Source organism: Cuculus canorus, chromosome 4 (genome assembly GCF_017976375.1).
Source record: "Cuculus canorus isolate bCucCan1 chromosome 4, bCucCan1.pri, whole genome shotgun sequence".
In the NCBI taxonomy this organism is placed as follows: domain Eukaryota; kingdom Metazoa; phylum Chordata; class Aves; order Cuculiformes; family Cuculidae; genus Cuculus; species Cuculus canorus.
Genome location: NC_071404.1, coordinates 38,985,490 through 39,007,505, shown reverse-complemented (window position 1 = coordinate 39,007,505; position 22,016 = coordinate 38,985,490). Strand labels below are relative to the sequence as shown.

General features: G+C 35.7%; 1 long non-coding RNA gene across 1 annotated transcript; it reads left to right on the top strand.

The window, feature by feature from the left end:
* Window positions 1-1,686: 1,686 nt before the first annotated feature.
* LOC128851992 (uncharacterized) lies at window positions 1,687-21,815 on the top strand. Its single transcript, XR_008449584.1, has 4 exons — window positions 1,687-1,784; window positions 6,097-6,262; window positions 11,756-11,905; window positions 21,731-21,815. It is a non-coding gene; the product is annotated as an uncharacterized LOC128851992 (long non-coding RNA).
* Window positions 21,816-22,016: the final 201 nt, after the last annotated feature.

Below are 22,016 nucleotides of genomic sequence, written 5' to 3'. Positions count from 1 at the left end.
GTAGCCTCAGAGGTCCATAAGGAGGTCATGATGGGGCCTCGGGAGCCACTTTGGGCTGGTGCCTGCTGCAGGGTCCAGCCCGAGCAATTTCCACTGCCAAAGCCAGGTTATCCCTGGGTCTGGGACCCGCAGGCTGCCTGCGGGCTGCCAGGTCCTGCCTGGTGCCTGGGACTGGGGCTGCCCCCAGTCTGCCCTGCTCCCCAGCTGGGGCACTGGGAGGGACCCTGCCCCTGACCGACCCCAGAGGAGCCCATGTGGCTTGTGGCTGACAAACTGAAATTGAGTTTAAGAACGTAAGGATAACTGTTCTTCAAGTGCACAAGCACAGTGTATTTTTTTCCTAAGTATTTTTAGTGAGTAAGCTGGAAATGATAGGTGGACAAGTATGGTAACTGTAAGTATGTGATCTACCTGTCCCTGCACCTGGCAGCATCACTGTACAGAACCTGGAAAAATGCTTCTTGGTGTGAAAACCACAACCCTTCCTGGGGTGTTTAGGGATTTTCAAACTTTCCATATATTCTGAGAGGTTTCCTTAACTTCAAGATTTCCTGTGATACCTTATTAGACTATTTGTTTTTTCTCTTTGCTTCTATTATTCTGGTATCAAACATTTATAAAGAACTCTACTCAGCTAACATACCCAGCTAATTTGTGAGGAGCACACCCTTTCTCTGATATAATCACCCATATTTGCTGCCTCCCCGCCCTTCCCAGCCACCCCCCATCCCTCAAGGTAACAACAAATACTGTCAAGGTAAAGAATATTTCTTTCTTTTGCAGCCACATTTAGCGTACTGTAACCATGACTTAGTCTTTCATTCATCCTGTGCAGCAAAGCTATCAGCCTAATTTTGCAAGTGTAAGAATAAATGACTGTTCTTTCTCCAGGTGAGAGCATAACATCCTTTAATATTTATTTCCAAAGGAAAATTATATAAAAATAGTCTGCAGAATATCCTACTCCTTTCCTTAAAATGTCTGATTGTGGCTGAAGACGTGAATGAAGCCAAACTCTATTCTTATTTGCAGTTATTTAAATTGGGAACATATCCACTGACTTCAATAGATTCCAAATTTATACTTCTTTAGGCAGAATTTTGGATTAAGTCCTTATAGTTAAAAAATTTTCACAGAGTTGTAACATTTAAACTCCCTGTGATATAATAAATTCTGAAGCAAAACATTTGTCATTAAACTGTAGTAAAACACCCACAACACATGCCTAAAGTCCTATGAGAATATCAGGGGAGTATAGGACTTCATGCTTCCTTTATCTCCATATCTCAAATAACTTTAAAATCAGTCTTATTTCTGAACTGGAAAACTGTGACTGGTTTGTCAAGTAATAATAACAGGTTATAACCTTTTTTTGCCTCAGGAGCAAAACCAAGGGATCTTAATGTACAGTACACAAAGCTATTCTTCTTCTAAAGAAATCTAAAAATCAGATTTTGCAAACACTTAGACATGCTCTTAAAGTTAAGTACGAAGCAGTTTCTATTCAATGGAACTACTCTTTCATAATATTAATTTGTAAATTGAAGTCCTTTAAGAACATGTATATATTTTATACTGTTTCATTATTTGCAGTTATAGTATCTGAATTAGTACCACTTTCATATGTGCATGCTGATCTGTAACTAATCTAGCTTTATGCGTAACAGTGATTGATGATGATGAATAAGAAGGAGAAGAAGAAGAAGAAGAAGAGGAAGAAGAGGAAAGTACGAGAGCATGGCCTAAACATCTACATTAAGACATAAACTATGAATTTAAAACAGGTAAATGAACTTGCAGGGAAATGTTTTTATATGTGATACGGGGATAGAAAAGTTGTGAAAAGACAAAACCTATGACCAGTAATAGAATTGACCACATTAATTGATATAAAGTGATTTTTTCTTATTGTTTGCAGTCATTTATTGTTAGATAAAATTGATCTTCCTGAGTATTGCTGTAACTATCAATATTCTGCACCATAAATGGACAGAGCTGATGATAAACTTGTCATTTAGTTTCTTTACTCTTGATATGTCAGAAGTAACTTACTGGATATTTGAACCATCATGATCCTCCCAAGAAAGGCGACACAAATATCGTTGAGGAAGATATCTGTTGATCCCTGTTTACAATTTCCCGTTAATATAGATTAGAGAACTGATACCAACTAAATACAGAATCAATTAACACAATTGTCTAGCTTTCTCAAACCCATTTTTTGGAACCTTTCTAAAGCCAATATGGAGTTTGATATCGGTACTTCAAAGTATAGATTTTCAGTTCACTTCAGTGGCTAAAATTGTGTGTATCTCTCTCTCATGTTATGATTTATTAAATTTGTAACTAAAGGGAAATATAGATGCATAAATAGTACACTCTTATTCCTTATGAATAATATGTGGAAATGGCGACATTTCCATTTCCATTTTATGTGGAAATAAAAGAGTTTGATGGACAATAATATAATGGGGACATTTATTTTTTTAAATAGTTAACATCTTTGCTATGTATAAGTGTTTAAATAAATATGTAGTCAAACTATTTTCTAACTTGTTTTTTATTTAGATAATAGATCTATCTTATATTTATTTAGTATTTGTATCTCCCACTAGACTCCTTAAGAGCAAATATTAAGAGCAAGTCTCTTACTTTAAAACAGAACAGCTTTGTTTAGTCTAAGACAATTGTGACATGAAAAAAATTAAAACAGCATAAAAATGAGCACTCCCCTTAGTCTCTTAAGTTTACTGACAGAAAATGACATGAATTTGTAAGTTAGGAAGATTATCACAGCTCTTTTAAGATCTGTATTAATTCTGAATGTTACAATTTTATCTGAGATGGCAAAACTAAATCTATTTCAGACAGATGGACTTAGTTAAAACAAACTATTGCATTAGGCACAAAAATCACAAATATTCGTTCAGTGTTGGAAAGGAAAGTGTTCTATTGGCATGGAAAATTTCCAGATCTGAATAAGACCACGGAAGTAGCTTGTTTCCTGAGATGTGAAACAGTGCTTATGCCTCTTCCCTTCTCTCTTTCTCATAGAAAATAAAAACATAAAAGGAATAAGGTAAAAATGTCTTCTTTATCCCTGTTATGAGACCAATTACAATGCTGCTATGTGAAATTCATATTCTATCAAATAAAATCCTATTTCCACAAAATAAAACCAAAACTGTTGCAAACTGAAATACACATAAACAGTGAAAAACACAGCAAAAAGACCATAACAGGTCTATAATTCTTGTTTTCAGCTGTCAGGAATAATTGTGAAAGGGAAAGCACAACAAATTTGTCAGAGTTTTCTGATGCTTAGTGGCAGTTACACACAGGAACAGCTTGTAACTGTGATGCCACTTTAGATCATAGCCTTGGATCAGTACTGCTGTGGATTGCTTTTGATTTACAACTGTTCCCATTCCAGCTATCATGGTTTGCTCCTTAGTCTGTTCACTACATTTGGTAATGCAGGTTCATGGACAATAGGATGCAATCCATTGGTTTCCATACTTTCTATTTACTCTTCCTAACTGTTGCACTATCAGACTTGCAGTGAGACCAGGAACATAGCATTCCAGAAACAGCTCTTCTAATGAGATTTTGGTTGACAATGGCTTGCACAGATATGCTGGTCTTGCAGATTCTGAGCCGGTTTCTGCCTCATGTGTGAGACCTCTCCCAAATGGAAGTTTTCTGATGATTATACATGACTAATTTTAAAAGATAGTATCACAATACAGTAGCTCTGCTATTTCCCATTAAAAATGTCTCAGACAAATAACGTGCTCATCATTAACCCTGAGGCATGCTTCTGACAACCTGCTGATTGTACTTGTGTAGATTAGAGGTTATTAACACTTAACTCATCTAAGCACAGTCTTTATCATTGGCTTAGTCTGATCGTGAATACCTGCCTAAGATTGTCATGTGGGTCTTTATATTGTGTGGTATAAACCATCTGGCTGCTTCTTTTGGCATAGTATCCTCTTTACACCTTTCAATATTCTACTCTTATGTAAATTTACTGAGACCCTGTGAACCATAGCAGTACATGCTACAGAGAAAAAGTCATTCTTGTACTACTTGTGATCACATTTTCAGAAATGCGATAAATGCTTTTCAGCGATGCAATCCTCTGCTTCAAAAATATTTATGTTTGGTATCCATCTCAAGAAGCATTGGTTTTGAAACTTACACCATTTTTGGGGGAATTATCATTATCCAGACCTGGAATGAATATATTTAATTCCTTATAAATTCAAAAATGTGTCCTTTCAAAATTGGGTTACAGATATTTTGGGCTTAGAGGAATTCCTTGTCTTTTACATGTGCTTTTCAACACTGATGGAATGTATTCACTTGTTTAACAGAAAATGGACTTACCCAAATGTGGAACAGCTTTCCAAGCTTCTCTGCAAAAGCTAATCACAAGAGTTACTTGTGTTGGAAAATCATACTTCTTTATATGTTTTCATCATAAGAGAACATATTTTTGATTCATTGTCCTCTACTTCTGATATAGTAATAAATATACTTGCTTGTTGAATTATACCTACCTAATCAATACATCATCTGCCCAATACAGTATCCTGTGCTTTGGAAGTCTTACTATAACTATGGAAATCGTGAAACACATAGTCGTCTGCTACCTACAATCTGTGTTGTAATGAAATAGTGTTTTGCACAGGCCTTGGCAGTTTGGGCTGCTTTGGTATTCTGCTTTACAATCTGGCCTCAATTTTCTGTAAGGTTTGCATTCCAGGATTTTTCTTTGTGCCCCTGTGCGTAGTCACCTAATTTGTACTCAGTGTGACAGCTGAAGTTCATAGCATAGATCAATGTTTTTAACTTCCTGTATTAGTCCATTAGATGTTGTGCATTGTAATGTAAGAGCAAAACATCTCTCTATTAATTCTGTCCCAGTTTCTGCTATTGAAGTTTTGTGTGTTATAGTGCCCTCTGACAGGCATGGTGGTCAGGTTTTCCTTCTTGATTTCTATAAAATTTTGTTCTTTTTTGAGTAAGAACTCACCTTATTTGTAGTAAAGAAGTTCCTATGCTATCTTCACATGATCAGGCCAGGGAGATTAGTCTAGGAAAGAGTAGAGTGCATGAAAAGCAATGTGATGAATGAAAGGTCAGACATCAGCATAGGTAAAGCTATTAATTTATGTCCATTTATTAGACAATGAGCACTGCAGTCACACGTAATAGAGCACTGTATCTAGTTGCTGCAGAGCTCCATCATGTTTCTCTGACCACTGCCAAGTTAAGTGGTTGTTTCAGAAGAGCTGTCTTCCCGGGGGTGCCTTCTGTGGTTAGTTTAGCTGGATCTTCTGTAGAGCTTCTTGTACCATAAAATTTTCGTTTTCACTCATGAGGAAGTCTTCATCTTTCCTATCATCTGTCTACATTCCTTCTGTATTTGCCATCTTTCAGCCCTCACTTGAATTAAATTAATATATTTCACTTGGATCTTTGCCTTCCTTTTCTTCTGTTTCTGATCATGTTCCACCTTGATTGACATTGTAATCCTCATGTGCCTGGCTATTATGTAGATGTCTATACTAACTTCATATATTTCACTGTTGTTTTGTTGAAACAATTTCCTCATTACCCTCATTCCAAAAGCTAGATGTTATCTACCTTGTAGTTGCCTCAGGAGTTCCAAGGTCTAAAAGACTCCTCATTTAAACAGACTTGCCAATGTCAGTCTTTTGTGTCCAGAAGAGTAAATATGTTTTCACCAAATCTGTTTCTGAACAAATGAAATAATGCTTAGAAAATACCTGGTAGACTGTCTGATACTAAGATAGATAACAAATTTTTTTAAAGTTGTGACTGACTTATAAACCTTTGTGGTTATGTTCATTTTGGCCTTAACAGTTGTTTACAAGATACTTGGGTACAGTTTTGAGTCTGTCTCCTGCAAAAAAGTATTTTTCTAGCCAAGCTCGATAATAGAGACTGATTGATACGTGTACTCTGCTGGCATATTTACAGGCCTAGAAGGGCTTCCTGAATAATATGATCAGAATTTTTTGTGTTTGCTGACCTCCTTAATATTTAACATCTGTGGTTTCTCAGTCTAACAGGAGAGACAAAGAGCTGAAAACTTGACCTTAAACAGTGTTCAAGTGACTTAGCTTGGAACTGCCATCTAAGTGTAACACCAAAGCAAGTGGGAGACAACATGTGGTGAACTGACTGCAACCCCTATTCCCCATTCTCCTGAGTCACTCAGAGGAAGGAGGTAAAGCATATTTGGAAGAAAAGAGGGGTGGAAAAAAGGCGTTTTTTGAGATTTGGTTTTATTTTGCATTATTCTACTCTGATTTGATTGACAATAAATTAAACTAATTTTCCCAAGTCGAGTTTTTGCCCATGATGGTAATTGCTGAGCGATCTCTCCCTGTCCTTTTCTTGACCTATGGACCTCTTGCTATATTTTTTTTCACTTGTCCAGAGGAGTGACACAGGGCTTTTGGTGGGCATCTGGTGTCCAACCTTACTTCACAAAGGCACAGTTTTGGTCTCATCCACATATTTATAAATGACTTAGAAAATGGCATTATCAGTGGGTGAGACAGTTTTCAAACAGTATTATTTACTACGGAATTTGAAGATGGCTAAAGGATCTCAGAAGTCTAAATGACAATGTAATGAAGGGGCAGTTGACATTCATTGTAAATATATACAACATGATGCGCAGGAGGAAAAACAATCCTAACTTCACAAGTGAACTTGCAGTCTGCAGCTTTACCATTACCACTCACAAGTGAACTGGCATTGTGATAAACAGTTGTGTCAAAACATCAGCTTAATATTCAGGAGTGGACAAAAAGGAATTTTAAGAACTTTTACAAAAGGAAGAAAGAATATATGCTACATAAATGTTTACTCAATTTGTAAATATATGCTTCATCTCTTACTAGAATACTGTGAGATTTTTTCATCTTGCTACAGCAAAATATCAGCTTACAACTGATATTGTAAAGATTCAAAGAACATCAAGGATGATCAAAGATACAGGATAGCTTCAGCATGAATAATGATTAAACCGAATGAATTTTGACTCAAAATGAGATCACTGGATAGGCATATGGTGAAGCTCTACAGAATCATAACTATTTTTGTGGATTTTTTGCGGAGGAGGTGGAGAGACCTCTTCACCAACTCTTGCAGGACAAGAACTAGGGATAAGTCAATTAAACGTATATACTAAAAGTTCATTTAAAAATTATTGCATACAAATTTTTATGTGTGGCTTTTCTTCCAGGTTTTTACTGCCTTTTCTTGCTCTGTTCAGGAGCCATGGTAAAGGAGTGGTACTGTAGGATAAAGTACAGAGTTGCTTTAAACTCTTAGTCAGAATCTACCTAGAGACATGATCTGAGAATCATGAAAGCAACATAGAGTTAATATGGTTCCATGCCAGATTCTCTTAGTATGGAAAAGGAAACTTGTTAGTATTTACTAAACAGTAATTTCAGAATACTACGAGAGTGGGCATCAGACTTAATTCTCTTACCAACTCCATGCAGTCACTACTCCAAAAAACATAATTATAAAAACCTTAGACTGGCTTTCATTATTAAGAAAGCTTATACCCCAGGGTAATTACTACAAGCAAAATGCATGCAGTGACAAAGAACTAGTTTTCCTACCAGGTAAATAAATATATATAAAAAGAGACCTGAAGGCATATTGCTGACGTAATCTGTTTTGTCTAAAGGCAAAATTGAAGAATCTTGCCTCTGCTAAGCTTTTACTTCAGCATAGGTCTGTAGTTCTGGATGTAAAGATATAGTAAAGCAAAAACAACAACAGAAAACAAACCCTTTCAAATTACTGTTTTCTAAAATAATAAAGCAGGAAATTTTCTTCACTGAAAACCAATACAGATTAAAACTAAACAGAATTCTAAGTACATTACATGTGTATGTTCTACTTGGAAAATCAGGCAAATCAACAGAAACCTGGCTTAGATTTTTAAAAGAATGTAAACCTGCAGGTTGCTTGCTAGGAAAAAAAAAATATTTTTTTTGAAACAACATAAATGATTCAGTCTAATTAGCAATTTCTGCTAAGAATGTCCTTGACAAAGGACCAGTATCTATCCCCACACACATTTCATCCCCCTAGGGTTCAGTATGAGTTATTTGCATCCTAACAGTTTGAGAAACTTCCTTCTTTTCTAACACTAAGATGATAAAAATCATCAAACTTCACTGAATGTAATCATTAGTAGACTTTGGTTTTGGACGAGTTCTAATTTAAACCTCAGGTAAGCAGATGAGCTATTTCATATATCTTGTTTTCTCCAAAAGATCAAGATGTTCATCCCTCAGTTTAGCTAGCATATAACTAACACTACCAGTATGAGGTAAAGTCCTAACAAAGCTAAGTCAGGACACAATTTCAACATGAATTTGGAGATCAAGCTGGACCTTTGCTGCAGCTCAATCTGCTATGGGGAATTTCTAACATGTGAAACCTGCAAATTGCCTGTATTCAGCAGGAATCTATTATGCATTTGTGACTTTAGATGAAGACGCACCTGGTTTCCAGCGAAGACACATCCTCCATGAAAACGGCTTCCATGTTTGGAAAACGTTTTGCTAGCTGCAGGCAACTAAATAAATAAGCAGGCAGACTCAGACATACAGAGCTTACAGTCATTTGGACTACTTACCTACTTCAATTAAGCAGCTGCTAAATGCTATGTGGCTCTCAGCCTGTATTTTGAAATTTGAGACCCTTCCCTTTCCCCCATCAGTTTGAGAGAGCCTCTGTCAAGACTTTTATGGTGTTATGCAGACCTTTAATATTTTTGTTTAGAGAGCTGTATAAAATAGGACTTTGTTTTATTTAGACAGCTAGAATTTATCTTTTTTGCACAAAATTTCTTATTTTTATTTGTTTTAGTAGTTTTATTTTGTTTGTTCATTTGCTTGAGGGTATGTTCGTGCTGAGGTAAAAAGTTTGTGGAGAAAAAATATTAATGATGCTGCAGGATAGATAAACAACATAGCTGAGATTGTTAAGAAATTTTATAGATACCGATATCTAAACAAAACTAATGTTTTTTTATTTCTTTTCAGGAAAGTTAACTGAAAACAAATTTAGAAAATGTCAAGATTCCAAATGCTGTAGCCAGAACATGCCATAATTAATTACATAATTTTTTCCCTGATGTATGACAGATAATGGTTCATTTTGCCAAAACTGTTTAATACAATGCACAAGTTCTTTGTTTTTTGTTATGGAAGACCGAAAACCAACAATGTAGGGAAACATTTCTTGCTATGCTGGTTATGACTGTGAGAAAGCTGGATGTATAGGAAGGGATTGAGGATGTAGAAAGGTACACTTCTTGCAGTTAGGGCAGAAAGTCTTGATAGAAATTGTCAAACCAATTTTGTCCGGCATACAGTGGCAACTTGCCCATAGCACCACATATATTTACAGTCTCTTAATTGCATAGAGTGAAATTCTTGAGTTCTTGCTAAGTAATCACTGTTTTCTGCAGGCTTACAGGAATAATAAAGATTTCAGGTTGAAAATGAAAGGGTTTATTTAAAATATTGCCGTTTTGTAATAATTTCAGTTTACATATTTTTTTGTAAATATGTCGAAACTCATTGTTTGCTTTGGCCAGACTGTCCAATAAACAGGCTTTTTCTGCGCAGGAGGTTGTGTTTATATTCACATAGCCACTTCGGGTCGTAAAATACAAAGTAATTACCTGCTAAGAGTCGTATATCGCATCAGGGGTACATCTAATGTTCTAAGTTAAAGTCCTGTACGCAGAGACTTAAAAAATCTAGAACATACAATACCTAGTAATTTCATTTAGTTTGTGTAATGGCAAAATACTAACTGATGAGACCAACTCATGATGGAATCTCTAGAAAGAGAGGGAACTGAATTAAATGCGATCTTCCATACAGGGTGAAGCCTCATTCTTGCAGTTTGCCCAGCAATCTGTATAGTTGAATGTCTATGGGACCTGGTGAAGCTGTGAGTCACTGTGTTTGTTTGCTAGTTCTGTATATACCTCAGTTTGTTTTTTAACTAGAGATACAGAGGAAATTCTTGCTTTTAATGATATATTTGGAATTCATAAGGGACTCATGATGGGTTTTTTTGACTGGTGTGTGGTTATATAAGTGAGCTGAATAAAATATGTATATGATCATGATATATTCATTGAATTTCAGAGCCTATCTCTAAGACCTGATGTCACTTCCATAGCTTTTTCAGTAGCAATAACACCGCTGAATCAAATTGAGGGCAATGGGGAAAGCTGTGTATGTTTTGGGACTTTTATAGTTGAGATTATAAACTGGAGTGTGTCCAATAGATTAAGACAGCAGTGACCTCAGTGTAACAGGAAGTGGACATTTTTCTGCTAAGTTGTGTTCTTATATGCTGTTTCTCAGTATACACAGATAAATCATATGTGTTTGAGACATTAACACTCAGTTAAGGAACCAACCACAAAAGAAAAGATGAAGTGTTATGAGAAACAAGCACTTTTCTGCTGCAGTATTTTACTTAGTTCTGCCTTACAAAACAAGAGCAGTCCTCATGACCAGACAATTCTAAGAGCAAAAAGTCATAGTAGACAAAAAAGACATTGTGTAATATATTTGAAGGTAAACAAAGGCTATCTTTTGTAGATGGAGAAAAACTCTAACACAAAATCAGGTTACAATTTCAGCACATGGTACCACACTGATGATATTTTTATTTAGATAGTATGTCACAACAGGTGTGCTCAGTAGACATTAGCAGTGATAAGCAGCAATATGAGCTCTCCATGTGCTTGCTACCAGAGCACACAGAGAGGATCTCTGGAGAATTTATATCGTACTTACTAGCACCATCTGAAGAATGTGCTGTGTCCTCAATGCAGTTTTGCCCAGTCAACCTGGAATTGTTACAGGTACACAGTAATGTGACAATTGTGCAAAGAGTCTGATTTTATTTTATTTTAAGGCAATTTGGTACTCTTAAATTATAGATGTTTATCTAACAAGTGACCTGAGATACTTAAAGAATGTATGTTATTGTAATTAAGGTTTTTTAATCTGTATGAATGCTAAGCAACAAAATAAACCAAATCCCCATGCTGTACCATGAAAACAATCCATACTTAAGACATTCCTGGTCTTATAATCAGCCATAACTCCTGCATTCCCATCAAAGGCTTTTTTTATGCATGTTGTGGTTTGACCTAAATTAGAGTCAGTTTTGTGACTGTAAGCAAATTCATTCTCTGAAAACTATTCTCTGAAAACAAATTCTCTGAGACAGCGTTCTTCTCCCAGGGTGATAAGACAGGGCATTGGTATGCAAAAAAGCCAATCGTTATACTTAACTAAGGCCTCAAACTGGTGGAAGGGGACTGAATGTGTGGGGAGGGGAGAATAGGGCAGGTGACCCTAAACTGAATAACAGTGTTCCATCTCCTATACATCATACTTGGTATGAACTTGAGAGATCACGAGGGTCTCACTCTCTTCTGTGATGGCTGAAGACCTCGTCTGTCTGGTTGTTCCTGATCCCAGATCCATGTGTTCCTGAATCAAATTTCCTTGTGTCTGGTCTGCTGCATTTGTGGGGAGGGAAGGGATTAGGGGAGCTCAACTGCATGGTTTTTAGCTGCCAAAATTTAGCTGAGTGGGTCTAAACTGTGACAATGCAATGCATTGTTAAACCATAAATCTCTGTTCTACAGATACTGCAGACACCAAATTTTTTATCTGCTCCAAGGGAAGCCCGAACAAGTTCCAGGATAAAACTCCATTTCTGATTTCTAAATATGCAGAAATCACCTACAGCTTGTAGATACCTGCTAACAATTAGTAATCAGGAATAATGACACAAGGTATGTTATATCCTTTTCCTGTCCTTGCAGTTTTCCTAAGCACGTATTATTTGCCTTTGTCACAGACAACCTATTGGACTACATGAAACTTTGTATTTGTTAATTATTGTTATCTGAAGCAACCCCAAATATAGTTTAAGCTCCATTCCAGAGTAGTTTCTTCAAACCTGTGAAGTAGAAGACAAGGGTAGACCTGACTTCACATAATTTTCTATGAATTTTTATCACTGTGTGTTAAAACACAAGTTTTATCTTTCAGGTAGATTCTTCCTACCATCCATACTCTTGTACAGATGAAATTTATGCAGAAGATTGACTCCTTATGTAAAAAATTATGATTACAGAAAGTATTTAAATAAAGTGGTTGCACAATGCTCTGAATAGGCATTCTCTCATGCTTATTGTTCTTGGAAATATATTTATTTTCATTCATTTGAAAAATTATTTTTAAAAACTCAATAGGGCTAGCTCTAGCCAGAAAGGCAAAGCGCAACAAAATATTGTCAAAGACTAACTTCAGCCTCTGAGTCTAAATTACAAAAAGTTTATTGTTTTTCTTAGAGGAAGAATACCTATCTGGGGTATGAAGTGTTCTTTCCACAAATACTTCTGATGTTTTATGATAAGGGAATTAACTTCTAGTCAATTATGACATGTAACCTGTTCACACAAAATAGGTGAATTTTATAAAAGCAGAATTTGAAGTGTAGCAGTAATGAGATTACTCATCACAGTTCTCACTGGGATTGCAAACCTAATAAACATGTCTTTAGTATGAATGTGGTCTCACATATGTCAGTCTTGTAAAATAAATGAAAATCCTGTTAAGCTTTCATGTTCTTAAACATTTTCAACTAGACTGATTATTTTCTTTGTCTAATAACATCAAATATTTATTTATACTATAAATTGCAAAATTGCAATTGTATAGCATAACAACTCTTGGAACTAATGATGCTTTGAAACAAGAAGCATATCTTTTATTTCTGGAACTCAGCAGATACAATTGGTTGTGTCTATCAGTAATTCATCAATTTCACATGTATTTAACAAGAACTGAATGTGATTTGAAACCTGTAGTCACTATCTTTCAGAGAAAGTTTTGCTCTCTAATTTTTCTTTTTCTTCATAAAATTATCAGCAAGCATTTTAATATCCTGTTTTCCTGGGTAATATCTTGACATATTTCTAAGTCAACTGGAAACAATCTTGGCAAGTTTACGGAGTATAAATTTAACAGGCAACAATGAACTTATTATACTTCTGTTTTTCATACAGTCCACAAGAATATGTACACAACCGAGGGCAAAGGCAATTCTAAATTTAGGAGATCACTGTACGCTCGAAAGATGTTTGTTTTAACTGAGTAGAAGACCACAAGAAATGAGTCTGTTTTGCAGAATCTTTTGTAGAACATTTTCCTTGTCTGTCACATGAGTTTTCAGGGCAAAAGAGTTCTCTATCCGGTTCTGCTACACAATGCGAAGTAAGCTATTTATCACAAGGAAGGCTCTTCAGTGGCATCAACCCCTGCTTCTTAGGTGGTTTTGAGGTAGCAGGATCAAATGAGAGAGAGCAGGCTATCATCCCTCTGATAGAAAGCTGACAAGTCATTCAAATGAAGAGATGAAGCTGGTGAGTTAATGATAAAGCAGAAAAAAAAGTTTCAAGAGAAGTGATCTATGTCTCTGATTTGTACTAGAGTTATATTTCATTTCTCTTTAGCACTACCCCCCACCCCACCCTGTCTGAAATAACATGAAGTCAAATTCTTGTACACTAACTTCCTGGACCCTAGTCTCTCTCAAAAGACACCTTTCAAGGAATCTAGCAAATATTACTTTTGCAGTCAATGAGGAAGGCAGCTCATTCCGACTTTTCCAGGGTAAAATTTAAAAATAAACAAAATAAAATAAAACAAAAAAAAGAGAAACAACAAATACGTGCAATCTTTCTGCATTTCAAGGAAAAATTATAAAATTACCCAAAAGAATAATTAATTTAAATTTCAAAAGCCTCCACTTCCACAGGGCATTTCAGGCATAAGTTTGGTCTCCAATTTTAATCCCTTCATGCAGCAATCCCCTTCCTGACACTTTATATTCTGAAGAACAATTGCCATGAATGTGAGAAAAAAAGGTTTAAAGCTCTGTGCCATACCAAATAAATGGCTTTCTAAAACTGCAGAAGTACTTGCATTCAGCTCTTTCGAGAAAAGTGTATATTATGATTCTGTTTTTGTCATAAAACACTCCAAAACATCTCCAGCCATGCAGATTTGAAAAAGGGATGGTATTCATGACACAGATCCACATTCAAGTGTTGCAGTTTGAGGAAGTGTCAGCAAGCTCAGGATACAGCTAAAGACACAAAAGAGAAAGGAGAGCAAAAGTCATGGACTTTGATTACACTGATAGGGAAGCTGATATCTATAACTTGGGTTTTGGACTTCGTGTCTACTGTAGTGTGAGATAAAGCTTTTTGAAGTCACATTAAGCACAAAAGCTTACCACTGACTCTGTGTGAAAGAGGAACCAAAAAAAGAACTCTGGTCACTCTAGACATCATAAATTTTACACAGAAATTTGTTTCCACACTTTTCTATATGTCTTCTAAGATAAAGTGTATATATATATATTAGTTTAGAGTAAATCCAGTGAAGGAAAAGACAGAAGATATTTATCACTTCTAACTGGATGACAGAAGAATTTCAGCCCAAATGTTATAAACTCTGTAAAAGCAGATGTATAATTAGGATTTCCATTATTTTCAGCAAGTCCTCCTTAAGAACAAGTCGTGTTTTAACTCCATCCAGCCTGACTCATAAAAAAGCACGGTATTTCTTCAGTACATATCCAGCACTTGTGGTTTTCATGCAATTAACTTCAAAATGGGAAACCTCTGAACAGAAATAAATATGGAATTGGAAACTAGACAGTTTAGGGAAATGAAGATATATGTTACTCGTAAAAATTTGTTTGTAATCTGTTTGGTGAGGCACAAAAACGTAGCTTAATCTTTTACACCTATGGGTCTGATGATAACTGGTCTTTTTAGCACTCCAGAGAAAGAGAGGATTTCATTCTTTGGTAATGAACTCTTGTAAGTACAAGCAACATAACATTATTAAAAAGGAGGACTAGACATGAAAAACAGTGAAGCTGTTTTTTAATAAATTCATGCAGAGCTGTACATACATTGTCTATCATGGTAGGATTTATTCTTTTTGAAAAAAAGGAGAATATAATATAGAAAAACTTCAGCTTCTTTTAGTGATGATGCCCAGATTCTGTTTGACTACCTGAGTGTACTGTATATAGCAAGCCACTAGTGTTGTGTCTACCTTTCACGTGGGGCTTGAGGCAGTGGTTTCTTATTGCAAAAGGCTGTCTAGAATTGTCTTAGGGGAAAAAGTTTAATTAACACGCATCATTAAATATTTGCTATTTAGGACTTGATTTCTTTCAGTATCAGCTCTGTACATAGAGTACCTTAATCCTGGATGAAGTCCTGCCAGAGAGTACTGTCCTGTCAGCTCTGCTCACTGAACTATTCATGTATTCATTCCTGAGATTTCCGTCAAAATGGACCAGTTGAAGTCCAGTTGTTTAAACTAACCCAGCTCGTTTTGAAAAAAGCTGCTTAGGGACTTAAGAAACTGAGCTAAGAGATCACTCAACTGAGAAAAGCCTCAGCTCCCTCAAAGTCCCTAACAAAATTTCGCAATCAGTTTCCTTGTTTGTAGTGCTGAGCCAATAGCTCTGGCAAATTTGATTGTCTTTTGTTTTCATTGCTCCTAACACTAAGTCTGAAAGAGCAGTTATAGCGCAGGCATTGTCCACAACAGGGCCTGTAAGAGGTACCTGCTATTTATATGATTATTCCAGAATAACCGTGTCTATTTAAATATACTCTGCTACCTAATATCCACAACAAAAAATGTTGATGACAGTCCAATAAGGTAAATTACTCATCTCACTAATGGGCATTAGAGTGTTCAGCACCATCAAGTTATTTCTATTTTGACATTTTGTTAGTGATGTGGGCATCTCACTTCAGCCATCCAATTAAAAATATGTTGTCTATAAGCAGAGATACTTTCTGTTCTCTTTTCTGCCTTTTACTTAAAAACTTTGAATAAACCGGATGAACACATCACTAATAATGATCTCAAAGCTGAGAACTTTTATACAAGAAAAAGCTGAGAGCATCCAGCTTCATTTAAAGATTTGTAATGGCTTGTGTTGATGACTGTGGAATGAATATTCCACCATATTTCTGTGTGTAGACTGACATAACTATATTAATGACTACTTCAGTGTAACTAAACAATGTATTGTGTTAGGTTATTTGTCATATTGATTGACGAATTGCCACTGGTGTTAAGTTTCCTACCATCCTGACATATTTATAAGCCTTTCTCAACTTCTCTTATGAGGATTTCCTGTAACTACAAGACAAATATAATCCCAAGCAATTGAACAAAGCACTCTTTCTCCTCTCTCTTTATCCAGAATACAAATTCAATGCCAAAGGTATTTTTGGCTATAAATCATGGGGCTTGAAATATGAAACGTGTAACTCGATTCTTCTTTATTTATATACATACAATGCACTCACAAATACATGCACGTTTTTACCTATCGGAAGAGATTTAGATCTTGAAATGAACAGTTTACTAGAAGTATACTAAACGTTAGTAACTGCATTTTTTTATATAAACCTGGAAAAATTACCTCTCATTCCTGATTCTCAGCATTTTGGCAAAAGGATTGCCTAAAAGAGATTTGAGAAACTGGTTTTACTTCTCTTGAGAAACACTGGTTTTCATCCCTTTTGAAGATTGTGAGTGCAATTTCAGACAACTGAACCAAGAGAAGAACGTTTTATACCAAAAGATGTAGCCTTGTCTCCAGCGGTCCTGACTTGGGGTGGCTGGAATTGACTCTTCCTTTCTTACTTTTATTGGTATAGTGAGCTTAGTGAGCTGAATTAGATTTCTGAGGGGTGATCTCAGAGCTGATATGAGGGAAAGCATAGGGCTGTGTATCTGGGTATCAGGGAGGACAGTGGAAGGAATGACATCAACTCTTTCTCTGTCAGTGGGTTGCTGGAGTGACTTAATTTTTATCACATAATTTTTAAGACGATGCTGCATACAGTGTTGTAGAGAGAATTAGCATTGATTTCAGTCATTCCATCAATACAGTGACTGTACTAACATTAGTAAAAACAGGTTCCACTTGTCCTTCTTCTGACTGAGTGTAAGTCCATGACACAGGTGGAACTGCACATATTCTGTAAAGCTGGTGCCCTATGGAGTCAGCTCTAAATTATATGCAGTTTTTCAGGGCATACTAAGGTATGCTAGATCCTAACTAGTTCCTGGAAAAATATGTTTGTTCTTACCTTGCCATTGTATTTATCTAAAATGAAAATATTGTATAACAACTTAAAGTAAATAAAAGTACTGACTCAGGGCTATACACCCAAAGTACATATTTTACTTTGCAGTGACAAGAGGTTAGGACACTTAATTCCTAGCCAACGTTTCACATGTCCCTATTTACTATTCAGATGCATATGGTCAGATCAAATACTACACAATGTCATGGGTAAAATCCATTATACAATAGCATGTCATTTCTATGTACTGGAAATTTTATTTACATATACACACGTGTGTGTATAATGTGTACATGTGCATATTCAAGCAATAACAGTAACAGTGGACTAAAAGGAAATAACTTAGTCACTGAGAGAAATCTCCTTTTGTTATGTATTATGCTCCATAAATGTGGTCCTCTTTTTGAAGGCTTTTTTACCTCTATTGCTTTCACAGGAGGTCTTATTCTAAGTCTTGAATGCTCTATAGGTCAGAACTCTCTCTTCTGCAAGAAGCAGCCTAAAATACTAATGACTAATTTTATTATCTGTTTTTGGTTTTGTCCTCCTGACGTTCTTTCTTATTTTAAAGAGTTCTTTTTTTTTTTTCTTGGTGTTTGTCCCTCATCAGGATTATATGGAAATGCTCAGTTTCCAGAGATCAGTCATACGTGCTTGCTGTTTCTATTACCAGATTAAACAAAATAAGCTCCTCAGGTCTCCTTATGTGAAAGATAAATTTCATATTCTTGTAGTGCAAGCGATACTCCTCTGGATCTGTTTTAGGTTTTTCAACAGGCAGTCAGAACCATTCTAGGAGTTTTGAATGAAATCTGTTCCTACTAAAAGTGTATCTGCTGGTATTTCATAGGATTCCTTTTGCCTTTTTTGCACCTGCAACACCTGACAGGTTGCAACCATTCTATAATCATCTCCAATTCCTCCTTGGGCATTTCCAGCCTACCAGCTTCCAGTTTACATCAGAATTTTAACACTTTCTCTGTTATACTATTGAATGAAAATCAGTTCCTCCCTTCTCCAGTATACAAGGTTGTCGAGAAGTTCATGGAAACTGCCTTACAGTTTCCAAACAGCTGTGTTTAGAACCTGTGAAACAGACTAACAGAGAGTTACAGAAGTTGCTGAGACAAACCACGTGTACTGGTAATGCTAATCTGGCACTGTGCCTTGTGCTTCCAAAGTAGTCAAAGGATTAATTGGACTGTAGCTGTTAAATGTAACTTAACTGCATCTACTCCTTAGGAAAAGATTTTGCTACCAGGAATATATATAACTATGATTTGATAATGGCTCTGGCATGACTATGACCAGAAAAACCCAGGGAAATTCCATGTTCAGTGTAATGCATTTTATTGAGGCTTCACTCTGATATGGAAAATTCAGCCAGTTTTGCCTTTTCTTTTCACTATCTCTTTTTATTTATGGCTTTTACAAATGTAAAGAAAAAAAAATTAAAATTAAGCAAATGTTTACATCACTGTAAAGTTACAATGAATTTTCCAGAAGTTATTTTAGTTCAGGTCCTCAGAGAGGTTTCCTCAGAGCAACAGCCTCACTGTTGTTTGGCTAAAGAATGTCTGTATGCCAGGCTTATCCCTGCTCACAACCAGCCCATTTTTTCTGTATTACTTTGTATTTTTGTAGTAATTTATGACATTGCAAGCATGTAAACGAGTGAAGTGAAAATAACAGAAATTTCGTGGATGAGGTGTGAACCAATATAATGCAAGACACCATACAGAAAACAGAAAGAGAAAAAGGCAGGAGAATATTTTCTACCATGCTTTGTAATGTATTTTATCTGCATTCCTTTTTCAACAGAACATCTCTTTCTGCACTGCAGGTGTAACATTACTTAAATAGTATTCTGTCACGTAATTCAGTATCTCATAAACCATGACAACCTGTAGGAATGAACGATAATACAAAACAAAAACTTTATTGAAAAAATAAATTCAGATGATGAGGACAAATTACTCTTCTTGATATCTTGACATTTTTAATATAGTATTCATTACTAATTACTGCACTTCCCAAAGGGCACGCAATCTGATATTGTCTCACTTAGCCATCAGAGATGCAGTAGAGATGCAGGAGAGAAGTGAAAGGACAACTCACCATCACAAATCAGTAGTAAATGTCTTTTCTTTAGAAAGTGCTTAACAGAAGAAGTATTCCACAATATTGTATTGAACACAAGCTAGCTAATATCAAACCAGCCTCCGGCTGGTGCAAGACAACTGGTTTTTGATAGATTAAATAATTCACTGCCCTCCCTCCCAATTTTAAAATTAGCGTCCTCTTGTATATACAACTTATACAGCTAATAACTATATGAGATAAAATACTGTGCAAATGAGACCTGCTATCTTCTTTGTGCCTTTAATAATTTAAGAGGAATCCTTAGCATTGGGTTAATAATATTTTTCAGATTCTTGAAATTACATCAAAGGAAACATTTGGATTTGCTGACATTTCAGGAATTTGGAAAACTATCTAGGTCTTTTTTCCCGTATGTTCTCTCTGAAATAACTGGGAAACCCATTTAATAATTCTTGACATGCAGAAAATTTCAGCAAATTCACAGAAAAATGCCCTTTAAAAGTAAGTATTGATTCTGACCATATTGTTCTTAGCAACAGGAAAGAGGGAAAAGCTGTGTGGGTGTACTATTAGAAGTATTCTAAACTCAGCTGTAAGATTATTAAATTCTTGTTTTATATCTTACTACATTTTAGATTACTGTAATTATACAAAAACTCAAAAAAATCAGCTACATCTTCTTTAGGAGCACTTAAAAATAACTTTAAACACAGCTGTCCGTGGTAGTACTGCAGATATCCTGAAATCCACCTTCTGCAAAGGCTTTCCTTTTAGAACCATCTGTCTTTCCATAAATTACACTACACTTTTAGGAACAGCATCAGTATAACTGTTGGGAGCATGGTCAAAGAATGCTAGAAAGTTATATTTTCTTGACATATTAACTAATGGCTGAAACTCCCTTAGATAAAATTTAAAGGGTTTGCAATAGGGAAACACAAAATGTCTTTGGAGTAAAGCACTGCTATACAGATGAGGCAATGATATTTAAAAAAGCCGTTCTTGACTTATCCATCCTCTCTTGGTGAAGCTTCAGGGGGTAGGAACCACTTTGGGTGACAAAAGAGTGGAGAGAGAGAGATGCTGGGCAACACCCCCAATGGAATTAAAACTATTCCCAAAACTCCACAAGTCTGTTAGCTTATTGATTTGACAGTAACAGAACATAGAGACTCCACAAGTATCTCACAGAATATCACTTGATATTTTGCTCAGTAGCTTTTTTATGTGTCTGTTTACTCATATTTCCAGAAGTTATTGGTAATAAAAAGAAATATTAAGAAGTTATTGATAATAAAAATAAACCATGATAATTAATTTGAAACAAATCTGTAACTTTTATTTATTTTAAATTCTTGAATAATTAAATTAGTCTCAAAATTATTAATAGAGTAATTATTTATTTGTTTCATTGGACTCTGACCCTGCATTTTGGTAAACCTCTGTGGCTCTTTGTGTCTTACTTAAAATCAATTGTTTCCCATGAGTCTCATTCTTTGAGATTAGGACTTAAATATATCAGTGTTTTGATCAACAGTTGCAGTTTAGTTTCTGTAAAATAGTGTTATCATGCAGCTAAAATACTTTACAGAATTACACCTAAAATATTCCTCAAATGTTATCACAAAAATTTTCCATCCAGCAACAGAACACCTTCTTCTCCAGGGAATGGCTGTGTGCTGAAAGTGTTCTAACAGCTAGCTTTGACAGAATCCTGTCCCCTCCATGATAAATTAATTTGTGCCTGTGAGCGTAGATTCATGAAAAGAGAAGGATGGAAAAACCTGTTTTTCATTTTTCTAAAAGCAAGAAATGACATCAAATGAATATTTACTCAAAATAGTCATACTTTCATGCTTAAAAGCACTGTTATTACAGCATATGAATAATATGTAGCTTGGCTATGCCAGGGATACTTTATTACTATTGACTGATGGGGATTGCTCTACCAACACCGGTAGTCTTAAAGCATTTTGAAACTTTTTGTGAAGCTGGGGAAGGAATTTTAAAAGAGGCCTCTTGTTCTTTGGAAAAGGTTCAAATTACATTGTTTTCTTGTCACTTCACACTACAAGTGAGCAGAATGCTTTGCTTAAGTAAGCAATAAAGTGAATACTATTTGTCACAAAAGCAAATCTACATATTAGTATGGCTCACATGCTGAACACAAATCAGCAGAGACATGCTGCTATGAAAAGGAAAATGAATAAATAGAGCCCTGTATCCAAAACATGAGAAATAATCCCACAACTCCAAGTCACGAAAGTAAGTCTTCACTTTGACTTTTTTGTTCACTTTTGTGTTTTGCTCTCCAAGAGAGGCGGAGGACTGGCTGAAAAACACATAGAGGAAACCATGATCTGTGAGGACACAACGGGTGAATTGGAATTTTTTGTCTTAAAGAAAAGGGGCATAAAGGTATGTGGTGTGGAGAAGAAATGTGGCAAATAAACCACTAGCAAAGAGGAAGGCAATAAGAAGTTTTTCTTGTTTGTTGGAGACAGAATGAGGGATAATAGCCTTAAACTGCAAAAAGGAGGACTTACATTCGATATGCAGAAAATCTTTTAAAAGTAAGAGTAATGAAGTCCTGGAATAAAGC